Raw genomic sequence first — 17,469 nt, 5'->3', positions numbered from 1 at the left:
GTCTAGTTTCTGAGAGTGAGAATGATGTGTGCTTGTGTGGTTGTAGCCACAAGAGGAAGATCTTGTGAAGGAAGTCAAGGCAGGACCTGCAGATTTGGAGATCACCAGGATGTCCCACTCTGTACACCAGGCACACACTTTCACACCCCACCAAAACGAGATTCTCAGTCCTGCTAAATCATTTTCAGTAAGAGACTTCTGTTCTCCTGCTTCATTTTGGAGTGGAGTTTTCTTCACTGCAGCTGTAATCTTCTGATATTCTCCCCTTCTTTTGGCCCTGATGCACTCCCTGTTTTCTAGTGACCAACACAACCCCAAGCAAAGCAAAAACAGCAGCACTTCCAGCTTTTTGCCAGCTATCATTTACTTAACAAAGGAGCAGCTCCATGACCATTTTGAGGAAGCTCATGACTCTGTGAGGTGACTTTGGCTAGGGGAAAATGTCAGTATAGGACAGAGAACCCATCCTAACCAAACAGGTCATGCTTTCAAGTTTGTTTTTTGTGTGTGTGGCTTTTTGTGGTTTTATTTTTCCCTGTTATTTTTCTTTCTAATTTTCAAATGAAAAAGAATAACCAAGTACTAAACAGTAGGTAATAACTCTCACTTTATATCCTCATCAAAGTGCTGGTAATTGTCCCCTCCTTCCTCTGAAAATAAGACACAGAAACAATAAGGGCTGGAGGTAAGACTGTAAGTACCAATAATTATTTTTTCTATCCACTGGGAGATTTCAGCTTGGACCTGACAGTCACCATTGACTTATGAGCCACTTGAGCAGGCATTCTGGTGTCATTTGCAGGGACGTGTGGCTTGATGAGGCTTTCATGAACAATTACACAGTGGTGTAATTTACAGCATTAGCCTGGCATGCACAGCTTGCAGCAGGACACACACAGCAGAGGGGCACAGCGTGGAGAGGGGAAACCAGGAAAACACAGCACTGCCCAGGCAGGATCCCTAAAAACCAGCAGCTGAGAGGCTGGGCATGCAAACCACATGAGATCCACTCTGACAGCTGAGGAAGGCTGTCCTCACCTTAGAAGCTCATTCGAATGCTGAGAGCCAAAATTAACCTGGCCACTTTACATTTGGAAGGCAGAACTTGAGCATTTCTGAAACCACAGCAAGTTTATTGACATTTAAGCTCTTCAACTCACTCCCCATTAAATCTTTCTACCAGAAGCCATAATGATGATGGCTGTCATTATTATTATTATCATTATTATTATTATTATTATTATTATTAGTCATCACAGTAGCAGCATTTTGTGAACAGCCAGGAGCTCAGTTGTATTACAAAGTTTAGCCCTAACTTTTATTTATCCAATTCTCAACCAAAAGCCATTTCTGAGATTTTTAGGTTTTTACTTTGTGTGAATCAAAGAACTGTGGGCTGCACTAGAGTCGCCCTTCTGCAGGGAAGTTGTGAGGGGCTGTTTAAAACCTACAGTTCATGGATTGGGACATCTTCCAGAGCTTGTGCTGTCAGTCAAGTCAGAGACTTCGTTTCTCTCAAGAAACTCCACCTGAAGAACCCCTGAAGCCAACAAAAGGTCTCACAGTGACTCCCACTGCACATCAACCATGCACCAGATCCAGGCTCCAGGACATGAAGAAGAGGAAAAACTCATCTGACCTGAAATCTGACCCACCCATCTCCTCTCACCCACCAGGGCTCAGGTGACACAGCCACACCACAACTGTGGGCCCAAACTCCCTCTGCCAGGGGCTTGGGAAGCAAAGCAAATGCAAGTTCCAACCCCTGAGGCTTAAAAGAAAATGACCACAAAACAATATACTACTTCTGGACCAAAACTCTTACTAGGCTCTCATGAATAGGCAGATATCACTGATACCTGCTGTCTTTTTTAATGAAAATATGGCCAGTTTCCTATGGTTTAAAAAAAAATTTAAATATGAGAGGTATGGTTTTGTCCATAAAATCTCACAAAAAGAGAAAGCCAACAAGCAACTACAGGTGGATACCAAGGTCAGGGAGATCTTTATGTGCTCAGACAGGACTTGGACATTTCCCATGACTTGTCAGCCTGGCAGGTGTTTATGGATACCATTTCCAGCTGCGTGATTTTCCCTGATCACTACATACAGAAAATAGGTACACACCCAGTCCTCTGAGCCCCTCTTCCTTCTCTGTCCCAAACTGCTGCACAGTCGTGTCTGGTTGTTTTGTGTCAAATTTCACCACATTTCTGTTTCACAGGATTTAGTGGGAGCCCCTTCAGAAGTGGCTCAAGTGCTGTCTCCATATTGCTTGGTTTTCTACATATCAATTTTAGCACATTACTGAATTTCCATTATGTTCTCCTTTCACGAGTGAGGAAAGTGACTCAGAGCTGTGAGACTGCCCGAGGGTATAATGGAATACTACAAGATCCCAGTTTCTTTGTTTCTAGTGCCTTAATTAATAGTAGTTCACAAACAAAAATTATTGAGCACCCAGCACCAAAAAGAGATGTTGAGGTTGCCACCAATGTATTCTTACTGTGTAGCCCTTTTTGCTGCAAGTGGGCCAATGCAAAAGGAATACCCTCCAGTCTAGTTCCTTTGGAAGCTGTGGCATAAACTATAAGTAGGTGATCACAAAAAATTAATTAAATCCCCTTGGCATGCACTGAAAAAATAATCAGTGTTCTTTTTGTAGCAGACTTGACAGGTTTATAATAAGAAATGTTTCATTTATGTAGTAAAGCTCATTGTCTGCAAATGTTGTAAAGTAAAATAAATGAGAATTAAAACTAAATCTTTATTAAGTTTTGATGAAGATTCTGTCCTTGAGCTGTAAATCCAGGGCATTCCTCTCCTAGAAAACCACTAGGAATGATGTATATGAAGTACCACAGATGGAATATCTTCTTAGATAATGAAATCACTGAGAACTGTGTGTGACAGTTGGAGATGAATTTGTTCTACCTCTTCCCAAACTGCCAAGTTCAGGAGCCCATGGATGACCTTGCATGTGCAAGGATGAAACCCAAGTTCCTCATGGCCAACCAAACAGACAGGTCCTTCCACAACAAACTTCATTTGTTCAGGAAACCTGAGAGGGAGGCACAGATACTACACAGAGCTGAAGTCAGCTGAGCTGTACCCTACCCCAAAATCCACCTGTCAGTCCTTTGGTAAGACCTCTCTTAACTCAAGAGAGTATTTATCTCAAGAGTCTATGTATTTCCAGGTACAGACAAAGATATAGCAAAGCCATTTTAGAAAGGAACTAAATTATTCTGTATCTAGAAGAGGGTGAGGCTGAAATGGGAAATGTGGCAGAAAACTGGTGAGAGGATGAGATGTGGATGAAAAATGATTCTTCTGAAATGAGGCTTCCCCTGCCTGGCAAAGAGAGCTGAGGGAACCTAATTCCTCTTGGCTTGTAACAAGAGACAGAGAAAAGCACCCTGAAGCTGAAGGAAAACACTGACAAAAAGAAAAATTGCTGGAAGATTGGCCATTAATATATTTAAACTGGCAATTAGAAACAACTTCCACTAAGTCAAGTCCCAGGTGGAGATTAAAGAAGAGAAAAAAAAAAAAAAGAAAACCTCTTAAAGACAGCTTCTTGCTCTCTGAGAGGAGGGTATGAGGTGCTGGTTTTTATTACAGACAACTTGACACATGAGACCAATTCCAACCTCATTCTGCTGCATTCTCCAACACTGCCAATGCTGCCATCATAACAACTGAAAATTGAGGACACTCAGCACCGGCTGGTCCCAGATTCAAGGGCAGCAGAGAACTCCAAGGCTCAAATTTGCTCTTCTCAATTGCTGAAAGTATTGGCCCAACAGAATGTGAGAAGAGCCAGATGGACAGGGCATGCCCTGGCCCTGTTCATTTCCTTCAGAAATCATTTCTCAGAAAACATGTTTCCATTTTACAGTGGAGTCTCAGGAAAGTCCTGGATCGCCGTTTTACTTTTCTCACCTGCCCATGCAAACAAATTTTAGCTGCTGATTGCTTGGGCTGCAGTGGCTCCCTTTGGAAGGATTACAATGACAGCAGAAGAGGCTGATGAAAACTGTGACAATTCCCTCTTCCCCCAGCTGATTTGGAGCAGCAAACGTTAATGCTAAAATGTACAAATGGCTCTTCATGCAATTTTAATATGATTATCATATGAGAAAAAGAAAGACCATCTGTGGAAGTAGGAGATCTTAATGGGAAATTTAATTGACTTCATTTATCTAAGGGGAGATACACATGTTTCAGGACCTCCAAACCAGTTAGGTTGACACCTTTGCTGTGCTAGAATTAATGGCTTGCTTGATGGAGGGTGCAGTACACCTGAGGGATTGTAGCTGTCATATCCCCCTCTGAACAGGGAAAAGCAACATTATAAATCACCTTTATCACCAAGGTGATGATTAAGGACAGAAAGTAGCATTTTAGCACAAGAAATGGATGAATGACTGTTGCAAGACCCAAAGGCCTCAGACCATAAAACAAATAACTGTGATTAAGCAGATCAAAAGTCTTTAAATTATCCAGGGCCATAAGGACCAAATTAAACCCCAAACCATTTAGGAAATGGGCTTCATAACATTTCTTGTTATGAGCATCTTGGCAGGAGTTCAGAAACCTCATTAGGAAATGGGAGAGAAAAATCCACTTTATTAAGACAAAAAGATCACATTGTTTTGCATTTCTGTGTCAGGGAGAAAGTCAGCAGCAGGGAGAACCATGGTTCTAACAGAGCACAACCCATCCAGGCACAGGTGGTTGCCCAGGAAGGGCTCCAGTCCTTGTACATCCCATCTTCCACATCCACCTTAACATCACTTAACTTCTTTTGACTTCCTTTTCCTTTTCACTTCCTTTCCATCATCACTGCCAGCAGAAATTGGCAAGGGTTTTCTAATCAGTGTTGCAAAATGCCATTTTGTCCATATTCAAGCTGTCTCTGTGTATGGGGGAATAGAGGTAATTCCTAAGATCTTTTTTTTTCTTCTGAAATTTTTAAATTAGCATTCAAATGATCCAGAGGAAACTAGAAAGGTCAGGAAGAGCTTGTTCATTGTCCTCGTTCATACAAAAGGAGATGCAAGAAAGACCATCCTGCCCTAGGGATGTCTCCCAGTGGGATATTTACTGTGATGTATCAATGAAAGAAAGCAAGCAGGTGATGACAGTCCTTCCCAGCACCCCTAAAAGATCCTCTGTGCTCTGGCCTACACTCCATTTAGTGTTTGTTATACAAGGACTTCCTTGCAAAAAAAAAAAAAAAAAAAAAAAAAAAAAAAAAAAAAAAAAAAAAAAAAAGCGCGAAAGTAAAATTCTCGCATACATCTGTAAATATTAATGTGCAAATATACGTGTATTATCTCAAAGAGCACAGCTGTTCTCTAGCAGCTTCCCTCAGCGCACCAGTTACCAAATTTTCCTTCTCTTAAGTTACAAGAGAGGCAGAGAAATGTTGCAGTCACTGTTTGGAGCTCTCCTTTCCAGAGGCACTAAGATGACAAGGTGAGATGTTCTTCACCGAGACTGCTACAATTTATCCCGAGCCTTGAGAGGTGTAGAGGTGAAGCAGCAACACAAGGAGGCTAATACACCACTTTGATTCTTCAAACACTCTTGGAAAAGCAGGAGCAGCTTGGGAAGGCACAGGTTTGCTCTTCAGAGGCAGAGCAAGTCATCTCAGTAGATGGAAGGAGGGAAGAGGGTGGTACATTGATAGTCCCCACAGTGTTTAACCCAGACCACGCCCCAGCAGATGTTTGCTGAACCCCCATAGGGCAGGACTTTTTAAAGCTACTTTTACACTGGATTTTTTCATGTCCAGAGAAGGGAATCACAGAATCACAGAATGACCAGGTTGGAAGAGACCCTCGAGATCATTGAGTCCAACCCATTCCCCAACACTCAACTAAACCCTGGCACCCAGTGCCACATCCAGGCTTTGTTTAAACACATCCAGGGATGGTGAATCCACCACCTCCCTGGGCAGAGAATTCCAGGACTTTATCACTCTTTCTGTGAAAAACTTTTTCCTAACATCCAACCTGTATTTCCCTTGATGCTGTTTGAGGCTGTGTCCTCTCATTCTGTCAGTGCTGCCTGGAGAAAGAGACAACCCCACCTGGCCACAGCCACCCTTCAGGAGCTGTAGAGAGTGATAAGGTCACACCTGAGTCTCCTTTTCTCCAGGCTGAGCACCCCCAGCTCCCTCAGTTGTTCCTCACAGGGTTTATGTTCCAAGCCCCTCTCTGGCCTTGTTGCCTCCTCTGGACATGTTCAAGAATCTCAACATCCTTCACAAACTGAGGGGCCAGAACTGGACACAGCACTCGAGGTGTGGCCTCTGTGGAACAGAGCTTGTGAAGGGTCTGAAGCACAAGTCTGATGAGAAGCAGCTGAAGAAACTGGGGGTGTTTAGCCTGGAGGAAAAGAGACTCAAAGAGAACCATATTGCTCTCTGCAAGTCCCTGACAGGAGGCTGTGGCCAGGGGGGGTCAGTTTGTTTCCCCAGGTAACAAGTGACAGGGTGAGAGGAAATGGCCCCAAGTTGCTCCAGAGGAGGTTTCGATTGGATATAAGAAAAATTTCTTCTACTGAAAGAGCTGTCAGGCACTGGAACAGGCTGCCCAGGGCTGTAGTTGGAATTATCATCCCTGGAAGTGTTCAAAAGATGTTTAACTGTGGCACCTGGGGTCATGGTCTAGTGGTGAACACTGCAGTGCTGGGCTAATGACTGGACTCGATGCTAGAGGTCTTTTCCAGCTTTAATGATTCTGTGATTTTTTGTGAGCTCTACAGCCCTGGTGACCCAGGCTGAGTGACCCTGGTGACCTCAGAGTGGGCTGTGCCACCCCTGCAAGGTAAATTGTGTGACAGGAGCACAGGGCATGTTCAAGCCTCTCCCCAGTGGGAAGGGAACACAGCTGAGATGCAATCCTGGAAAACCTTTGCCTGGACACCTGGATATCAAACTGCAAATCCAGAACTTGGTGCAGCGCAGAAGTTTGAAGCATTTCAGCACAGACAAACCTCCTGCACCCAAATAAATATCACTTTGAAATCATCTTTAAGCAATGCAGCAGCCAAGGCTCGCACACTGCAGCCCTTCCACGCAGGACTGCAGCAGAGAGGGGCCGTCCTGCTCTCACTTTAAATGCTTCCTAGCAGTCTGCTTTTCTGAAAAACTCTCCCAAATAGCTTCTGGTAGCCAGATGGAAGTTTTTTTTCTGTGTAATACACTACCCTCTGCTGCTCACACGGCCTAATTACAATGCAGTATTGAAATTTCTGAGCTCTGTAGGGGAGAGCTTGTGTTTGGTGTTAATCCTGACATTAATCCTAAACTCGCAAAGGGTGTGAGTTACTAATTGCTACAATCAAAAGGAAGTGGTGGCTTGTCTGCTCATGATAACTGGATTTATTTAGAAGGCATATCTGGATTCTATCTGAATTTTCAAGGTTTTTCCTTGGATCTACACTGAACCAGAATTTGTTCTGTGCAGAAATTAAGGCCAAAGACTTTCTGCAGCAGATTTTACTGGGAGGTTCATGGAGCCACAAACATCAATACGTGCAAAATATGTTTCCAAAGTGGATGATCTGTCAGTCCAGTCCTTCTGATTCAGTACAGGACATGAAGCTCATCACATCAACTATCAAAAACCAGCTTTGTTTCAAAAAATAATTAAGTGATGGTAATTTAAGGACAACTGGCAATCAGCAGCTTTAGATCACACCCTCATATATTTATTTGGTTTAATTTTTCCACAGCGAGGCACACAGACTCATTTATCCCAGGCTTCTTCCTTCTTTCTCTCAGTGTCAGGCACAGGTTGGAAGCTCTGCTGCCTGCACCCTCACATGAGGGTGAGCCAAAGAAAAGAGAAATGTGGGATCCCTGCTCCTTCTCAGGGAAAAGGAGAGTCACTCTCACATCTCCTCTGTGCTAGGAGATGCAGAGCATTCCACATCAGCCTCCTCTCCCCTGAAAATCTAAAAATGACCCAGTCAGAGCAGCTGCATGTCAATGGATATTTCTGTGGTTAATTTCTGGATATTTCTGAAGTCCATGCTGGAATTGCTCTCCAGTTTTGCTGCCTGAACCAAATGGCACCAAACTCTCCTGCCTCTCGAGAGTCACCCACAGGCTTTTGACAGGGATGGGAGGAGAGAAAAATAAACCCCAGGGCTGAGCCTAGTCTACCTGCAAGGCTTGGACTGACAATACAGAGCATGAAATCAACATATCAAGATCTTTTGACTGCTAAGTGCCTCTGCAGTCATTGCTCCCACCTATTCTGGGATGGATCATACACAGAGACCAAGGCAACATGCTGGTTCAGTACCTTGAGCAACCCTTTAGAAGATGTTTCTGGTTTTCAGACCCATAAAACCTCAATGACTGTCCTTCTTATTGCTTTACCTCCTACCACAGACCCAGAATCTATTCCCAATGAAGCATTTTACTGGCATCTCTTTTCTGGAAGGAGAAAGATAACTCTGGATGGACTGAACAGCTATGCCAGAAGGTGAGATACATACACCTCTCCTCTAAGGAAGCTCAAAAGTTTCCCAAGAAGCCCATATTCTGCAAAAACAAGAGTTGAAGGAGGGGTACTTCCAGCACAACTCAGTGTTGCAGCCACCCTTAGACCCATTTCTGAAGATCTTCAGTGACAGGAGATCAACTCAATGCTCTGGCCAGAGTCCCCTTGAAGGCTTTAAATGCACAGGCAGTGGAAATTTATTCTGCTTGCAAAGCCAGGTGCATGCCTAATTCTTTGTTGATTCAGGACCATGTTCACAAGAATAAAAGCAACTGAACCCACTACACTTTGTGTGACCCTGCTCAGAAGAACTTGTGAGGATTTTTCTTCTAAATGTCTTGAACTGGCTATAATCAACTCTCGTTCCAGCCAGCTCTTTCATCCTGATTCCTGCAGAACAGCCCAACACCTTGCATATAACAATGTGAATAGAGACAAACTGTGAAGGACTGGTGAGCTGAGTCTCTGGTATTTATTACTTGTGGGAATTGATTTCTTCTTAGCTCAATATTGACCATTTTAGGAGGATTTTTTTGTTGTTGTTGCTGTTGCAAGAGGTAGGAAAAATTGCAGGTAGGTGTGTCATTAGTTCTAGCGCCATTCTTCTACATAACTATCTCTTTGTCTCACAAGAAACCATTGTCTCACAAGATACATTTTTTTGCATTGCCTAATGCATGCAAAACAAGCAGGCAGAAATATTTCTTTTAATTGAATGAAGAGGAAGAAGATGATCTGACCCCTCAGCCCTCACATGAGATATTTGCCATGACAAGGATCAAAATCATTCAGCCTGCAACTGAAATGGCTCATGAAAAGTTTTAATTTGTAAACATGGTGCAAAGTCAGGCTCCCTTGTGCAAGGGATCCCTTGTGGATTGGACCCTCAGGCAGTGTAATTCTATGTGGATTTGCCCAGGAATACTCAAAGCCCTCACACTGCCTTTTTTCTCCTGTTCTGGGGACTAGGAATGAGTTCTCATCTCTAACTGGACACTTCTTATGCCTTTCAGGTATCATTCCTACTCAATTTTTGGTTTAAAATTTAATGGCAAGACATATACAAACAGCCAGCAAGCTTTGCCTCCTTAGGAAGTCAGGCTAAATATTCAATTAACAAACCAAACAGCATCTAACTTTACCTTGCAACTTCAATAACTTATTAGCTTTGCCTTTGCAGGTGCTGAAGACAATTAAATTCCCAACACTGAAGCCCTAGTCAGATATTGAAAAGCAGCCAAGCTCCTAAGGCTGGGGCACTGGAAATAATCTGTTTCCCTGCCAAAACCAGAAGAAAGTTAGCAGACAATTTAAGTTTCAAGGCAAGCTGCTTTCGTGTGCGTTGTTCATTTATTTGTCTTTGCTAGATAGGTTTTTGCTCCTCTCAGTCCTTAGCTTGTACAAGGCTGCCAAGGAGGAGAATGATGTGGTGTGGGGAGGAATTGGAAGGAGTCTCAGGCAGCATAAAAGTGTTTGTTTTAGAGGCAGAGACAGAGAGGCTGAATCAGGTCCACGCTGCCAGATTAGAGCAGTCAAACACACACTAAGATGACACCATAAAAAAGTCATCAACCCACCTAATCCAGGGACAAGCCACAACATAAACCAGGCTGCTCAGGCTCACTGCTGATGCTGTGCGAGTTGTGCCTTATGGTTGCACTGACTGAGAAGAAATTCAGATCTAACTCTGCCACCCTTGGCAATCTGAGCCACAGGTTCACATGCTTGAAATTCCATCTGTAAAGGGAAAAACAAGATGCCAGCTCTCAGCAGACCACCCTGCAAGGGGCCAAGGAATCAGCCTGCCATAAGAATTGCCCTTCTAATAACCTCCTGTTTGAGGAAAAACTCGGGCTGTTGCAGCCATTTACCCTGGTGAGAGTCCTGGAAGGTTGGCAACCCTTCCCACTCCCCTTGAAACCCTTTAGCTCAGTCCCACAGTATGATTACTCAAGCCCTTCTGCAAGTCCCTATAATTCAGAGGCTGCTTCTCCTCACTGCTGTGACCCACTGCTGACTGATTCTGCTCTTCATCCATCTGTGCAGGCTTCAGCCACTTCAGCAAAGCTCTTTGGAACAAAGTCCATGTTAGAGTGATTAAAAGGTAAACCATTAGTCATTTACTAATGATTCTATCTTCAGCACCCAGAATGTTTTTGAGTCTTTGACTAATGGCTGAATTTCAGTGGGAGGATTAATTCTAGAGATCTATGTCCACACATTTCCCCCTTTCTTCCACCAGAGGTTTTGAGTCCTCACAGATCTTAAAACAGAGATGATGATTTCCTTCTTGTGATAGTAGAGAATGTCTCAAGGCCAAGATATGAGTGCTATCCAAAAAGTTAGAAGGACCAAGGTTGGAAACACCCAGGGGAAAACCAGGCAGCTCAAGGCCAAGAAGTCTCTTCACAAAGGGTAAGGACACTGATCTCTGCTCTGTGGTGACAGAGACAGGACCCAGGGAATGGCCTGAAGCTGTGTCAGGGGAGGTTTGTGTTGGCTATCAGGAAAAGGTTCTTCCCCCAGAGGGTGGCTGGGCACTGAACAGGCTCCCCAGGGCAGTGGGCACAGCACCAGCCTGGCAGAGCTCAGGCAGTGTTTGGACAATGCTCTCGGGCACAGGGTGTGACTCCAGTGCAGGGGATGGTGCTGAGCAGAGGGCTCAGGTGCACCAGCTCACAGCCACCTCTGGTGGTGGCAGAAGCTCCACAGCTCTCTGCTCCCCTGCCAAGGGGAGGGGGGGCACAGACAGAAGCAGCAGCATCTTGAGGACACAGAGCCCATTTGTTGGGCACACACTGTCATCAGGCCAAGAACTGTTTGCTGACCAACTTCTACAGATCAGTTTCTATCCATGGAAATTTGCCACCTCAGGGTTTTTGTTTGGTTTTGGGTTTTTGGGGGTGGTGATGTTTTGTTGGGTTTCTTTTTCTCCCCACAGACAATTCTAGCTGGGATGGTGTTTCTTAAAAATTCACCATTATTTCCAGCTGTGCAATCTGTGAACATGTCATGGTGCTTCAGTATTAGCATATGCCTATGTAACATTTCTAATTAATATTGAATGTTTGGGTGTTGTTTATTTACAGAGCTCAGGAGCATGATGACAGACCCATTTAACCACAGAACAACCAGTCAGCAAGAATATTCTTCATAATTAAAAGCCCTTTCCCGATCCAAACACCTGTTTCTCATCCTTTAATTTGTATCTGCATGCCAAACGCTGTCATGCTGAAATTCAGAAGCACAGCACTAAACAACCACCTCTTCACTGGTCCTGTGGAAGCAGCTCCCTGTCTCACAGGTCACCTTGGAGAAATAAAGGAAGGTCATGTGTGATGGAGGGAGAGGCAGGGATCTGCAAGATCTAGAGGCAGGGAAAGGCCTCTGCAGTGAGAGTTTAAGAGGTTCCACAGAGTGGATTTTCACACTCTGTTAAGATCCCTTTAGAGCACAAATATGGGGATTTTTGAAGGAGTTTTGAATAAGTTAGAGACGGGACCTCTTGAGTTTATAGATGATGAGGTTTATTTTCTTATCCTCTACATAGGCAGGAAGGGTGAGTTTGGCTCACATCTTCACCCCATGGTTCAGAAGGTCACAAGGCCCCTAGTTACAAGACCTTTTAAGGATTTATTGACCAATAAAACAGTGCCAACAAGGATACTTATGTTTTTGATCCAATCCTTAAATATTTCAACTTATGGACTCATACGACAGTGTAAGCTTTCTTAGCCAATCATGTTATGACTCACAAACCTGCAGTACTGCATTCTAAACTCTTTGTTTACCTTTGTAACTACTTTTATTTTTTCTATATCTTAAACTCTAAAACTCTAAACTTTCCTTTATTTAACTTAACATGTCTCTGCTTTAAACTACAAATCCACATTCTCACTTCTAGTACCTAAGTTTGGAAGCCGTTTCCAAGGTCTCAGATCAAATCCAGTGTTTAATTCTAAGCTTTGGCTCACAGGCCCAAAGTTCTGACAGTTCCTTGCTGGTTCCTTCTGAGAATTCCTTGCTGGAGAGCAGCGTGCAGCTTCCCAAGACCCCAAGGACAGCCAGCAGTTCACAGATCTTGATTCAGGTTCTGATGCTTTGTATATCTCCAGCCAAGCTGCATTTGGGAGAAACTTTCCCTTGCTGCAGTACTGACTGCAACATCCTTATCCACACCAAGTGACCTCCTGGCACTCCTTCCTCCCTCACTGCATCACTCCAGTGACAGCCTCAGAAGGTGGCTTAAACTTCAAGGGACTTGCCATAATCATGCCCACAGGGAACAGGGTTGGTGATGCCTTAAAATACTGCTTGAGCTGTAGCTGTGAGGTTATTACAGCTTCAGTGGGGACAAAGCTTTAGACACTGACTTCATGGATCTATATTAGTTACAGATTTTCTATGCATTAAGTTAGGCCATGAAAGTAATTAGACCTCAAAGCAGAATCGCCACAGCCACTGAAAAGTACTTGAGCATTGATAATTAGGAGGGAATTTGCAAATTCTCTTGTAGTTGAAGTCTTGGGTAAGTCTACGGGAGCTGTCTGGAATTTTCCATGTATATTTAGAAGATATATTATTGAAGATTTACCCTTTCAGACAACAGCTTTTGCCACCACTCTTCACTGTGGTCAGCAGCTGCCACGGGAGCCACACTGCCCTAGCTCACATTCTGAGATCCATATTTCTGTCATGCTGAAATCAGAGTTACTATAAACACAGTGGGACTTTCTCAGGGTGTAAAGGCTGTTTCTAACTCCTGTTTGCAAGATGAAGAGGCAAGACTCAGCAAATAGAGTTGAGTGCAAAGATCAAGTCATACACATTTCTTCCTCTACAGATTTGTACTAGAAATGAAGAGCCAGTGAAGAAAAAAAAGCTAAGTTTGATTTTAGACCTCATTGTGTGGACTTCTCTACTCAGCTTGGGTGTGTGGCATAAAAGCACCTTGAAGTGACAGGGGTAACAACATTTCTGCCAAGGGAAGCTGCTGTTCGTGATTTTTTTTTTTCTTCCCTGACTCTTTCAGATTTTACAACATTTTTCAGAGCCTGGAAACAGCTGAAGTGTTGTCGTTAGCAGTGAGCAGCCAAAGGAAGGAGAAAAAAATTGAGCCATTCTTCTAACCATATGTCTGTTCCCCAGGTCTGTCTAGCGAGTGCAATTACCAATAGATAATCACTCAATTTAGAAATGTTAGACCCTGTAGGCAGCTTTCACGACTGAACACAAGGGATGTGCAGTATTAAATAGTTACTCTGCCTCAAGAGATAATTCTCAGCAACACTTAGTGGGTCAGAAATCATGGCTGCAATCAAATTCAGGTTTTACATCTTGGTCCAATAAAAATACATCAGGTGCAGTTTAGAAGAGCAAAAAGAAACTTGCATACAGGCAGACATAAAACAGGAATTTTCCCTTCACATTTCCCTGCCCATTTTTTTTTTTTATGTTTGCTCTGCATTAGAGAAACTGGAGGCTGGGACCTTTTGCCTCTTTGCCATGTTGGATTTATTGCAAGGTGGGTTTTCCTCACAGCTCAACGAGCAGTGGAGAAGGGGAAAGGAGTTCAACCTTCCCCCTTGGAAGATTTCCCCATCCAGAGATGTGTGTTCCTTCTTCCCAGGTACCTCTTTCCTGCTGATGCCTTGAGTTTTAGCTTTTCTATTTTCCAGATCCTGTACTGCATTAGTGTATAACTTCGAACTTTATATAAAGTGTTAGCAAGTTCTCTTCACAGTTTGGTCAGACGAAACAATCCTTTCCCAGATGGGAACCAAGGTCATCATCTCAGCCTCAGGCCCAAAAAGTACAAACAAAAATGAACTGGGGGGAGCAAACGGAGGGGATGTGACTTCATACACCTGAAGCTGTAATTGGACAATTAACACCTGATATGTAAATAGCCCAAACTTATATCTGTCTGAAAAACTAATGACTGTGATCCATCTTGGCTGTAGCCTCTTCCAGGCACCTGCACTGCCCAAGGTGTATCCTTTGAAGGCCTTTCAAAAAATACCTGCTTTATTTTCTCTGTGCAGCCTCTGTTCTAGGTAGCCTCTCCAAGGCATCCCTGCCTCTTGGATGGAGCTGCTGCAGCTGGAATGGAGCTGCAGGGACACTGCTGGGAAGCCCTGGCAGCAGATGAAGAAGGGAGGCAAGGCCAAGGCTGGCCCTGTAGCTGAGCCCAGAAAGCTCATGGCACAGATGACTTTCCTGTTGAGACATTCTGGCAGGGGAGGTTCCAGTTCCCAGTCTGCTGAGACAGAGCAGAGCATGACCAACAGCAAATAAGCTCTTGGTTAAGCTCTGTCAAGGGAAGCATAGGTTGGATATCAGGAAAAAGTTTTTTACAGAAAGAGTGATAAAGTTCTGGAATTGTCTGCCTGGAGAGGTGGTGGAGTCACCATCCCTGGATGTGTTCAACAAAGCCTGGATGTGGCACTGGGTGCCAGGGTTTAGTTGAGTGTTAGGGCTGCGTTGGACTCGATGATCTTGAAGGTCTCTTCCAACCTCAACCTGGTCATTCTGTGAATTAAAATCTTTTCTTTCTTGTCCTTTGTATCACAGGACTTTGGAGCAGGGCCAGCACCAGCACTGGGTGAGGTGCTGAGCCTTGGCCACTGCAAGGAGACCTTGCCACCAGTTTGTATCTTCAAGCCCCACTCAACACCAGCTCAGTAACCCTCTCCAGGTAAGAGCCAGCAGGATGGATTTCTCCAAAGTGCTGAAAGGCACTTCTGCAAACCAATTTAATCTCCTGAGATAGAAAGACACATAAGTGCAAGGAATAGCAGTTTGCCTTGCCCCCATCCAGGCAGCTTTACTTTTGCCCTGGATAGATCTGTGACAGCGCTCCTGACAAAGCACTCAGTGCCAGAGAGGGAGGCTCCAGGTTACAATACTAAAACCCCAAGTGTCAGCTTTAGCAGGTGACACTGCCACCCCAGAGCCATCATTACTGCTGCTTCTGAGAAAGAAAGTAGGCTGGCTACAAGCAGCAAAGAGAGAAAAAGGGCCTGCTTTCCAAAATCTCATAAAGAATAATCTCCCCTCAGTCTCCCACCAGGAGCCCTGTGAAGTTCAGGTGAAAGCTCTAGGGCTCAGAAAAACCAGTTGGGTATATTTTGGGAATACCAAGGACCTTTCCTGGGATAATCCCACCTTGATCTAACAGACATCCAACTTGTTTTGGCCCAGATAAATGCCACTGAAGCACTGGTGTGCTGAGAGCTGTACAGTTTGAGCAGCATTTCACAGCCCCACACTGCTCTCAGTGCTCCTGCAGCACCAGGACTGCTCCAGCCAGGGCCAGGATTATACATTCCCCCTGCTCTGTGCCCTCTGTCTCCTTCCAAAGGCAAAGCAGAGGCTAAATTTCAACTCTGATGTATTAAAATACATCTAAAGGTTGGTGAGTTTCCTGCCTGGGAGGGCTTTCCTTTGAGGAATTTCATCAGGAGTTACAGGAGAAGCAAGCTCAGGTGATCAGTATGGATCGAGATGCACAAATGACTTACCTTCAACAAATGTTACTTGGGCTCCTCTTGATAAGGCAGCAGGGTAAAAAGCCTTGAGATGTATTCATTGGTTAAGCTGGGAATAAGTTTTTATCTCAGAAATTATTTGACATCTACAATTCTTAGTTTGTTCACAAGACAACCACTTTCAGCTTGACACAGCAAGAAATCAATGAGCAAGGTTAAAAATGATGTTGTAACTCAGGGTTTTTGTGCCACAAATGTGACTGTAGTTATGCTAAATCAGTGGGATATGGTAGCCCAGATTTACTGCCGAGTGGCAGCACCAGCAGTTAATTCATGGATATTGCTCTGCCTGCTTTAGAGGTAAAAGGGCTGTTAAGAACAACACTGGAGCAGCTCCCCCACAGCTGTCATTCATCTTCCATCCAGCCTGCCAGGCTTCTGAGTGTGTTGAAAGAGACTTTGATTTCAGCAATAAAAACAGGTAGCTCGAATTTTGCTTACTTTGCTGCTGTGTAAGCACAGCTCCCCTGAAATGATTTTGTGTGTTTCAAAGCTATCAGCTTGGCAAACATGTCTTTAACTTCATGAAGGAAGTGGAACTGACTTGCTTCCTAAAAAAAAACAGCACTCACTTTATTTTTTAATCTTTTATTACTATTTGTACAAAATTAATTCATAATAATTAACATTAATATAGATGCAACCAGTTTTGCAAGCACTTTATATCTACAGCTGCCCTGCCTGTTGTTCCTTGGTAAAAATACCTCCCACAGGTCCCTGTGAATTTGGAAACCATCTACCATTTGTGTCACTGGGTTAAAAAACACGAGGAAAAGCAGGAAGTCAGACACCACGGGAGCTCATCAACATCATGTGCCTTGAATGTGTTTTAAGTATGATAAAAAACCCACCTCAAAGGGAGATCACTATGATAAATTGTTTTAATTTTTTTTTTTTTACTCAAACCTAAGTTACTCACTTGAGTTACACTGGGAAAAAATAACTCTTTTCATAACTGCCATCCCTGTGCCCTTTGGAAGGGAGATTTTCCAGCTTGCTTGCACAGATCAGTGAGGTTTGTATACACCTGGATGTTAAAAGAGGAAAATGTTTATGCTTATCTGATGGTTTCCATTAAAATCTTGCTTTGGGTTTTTGTGAAGGTCTTGTCATGTTGATTTGTCCAGAATGGCTGAGAAAAATTCTCTCTGAAATTAACTTCATGTGAAAGACTACATGGCTCCACTGCTATGTGAAGTGAGGGTGACTGGATTATGCATCAGTTTGTTTCTGCTGGAAAACAGGTTTTTGTCAAAAGGAATTTACATTCTACAATGAAATCTTTTTTGGCTGTCACCTTTAAATCCTTTCCCAGCAGGAAAATTTCAAATAAAGCAAATATTTTAATCTACTTTGCTTTTCAAAAGAACAGATTGCAGAGTGAAAGCAGAAGT

Source organism: Vidua chalybeata, chromosome 4 (genome assembly GCF_026979565.1).
Source record: "Vidua chalybeata isolate OUT-0048 chromosome 4, bVidCha1 merged haplotype, whole genome shotgun sequence".
In the NCBI taxonomy this organism is placed as follows: domain Eukaryota; kingdom Metazoa; phylum Chordata; class Aves; order Passeriformes; family Viduidae; genus Vidua; species Vidua chalybeata.
Note: the sequence above shows the minus strand (reverse complement) of the source record.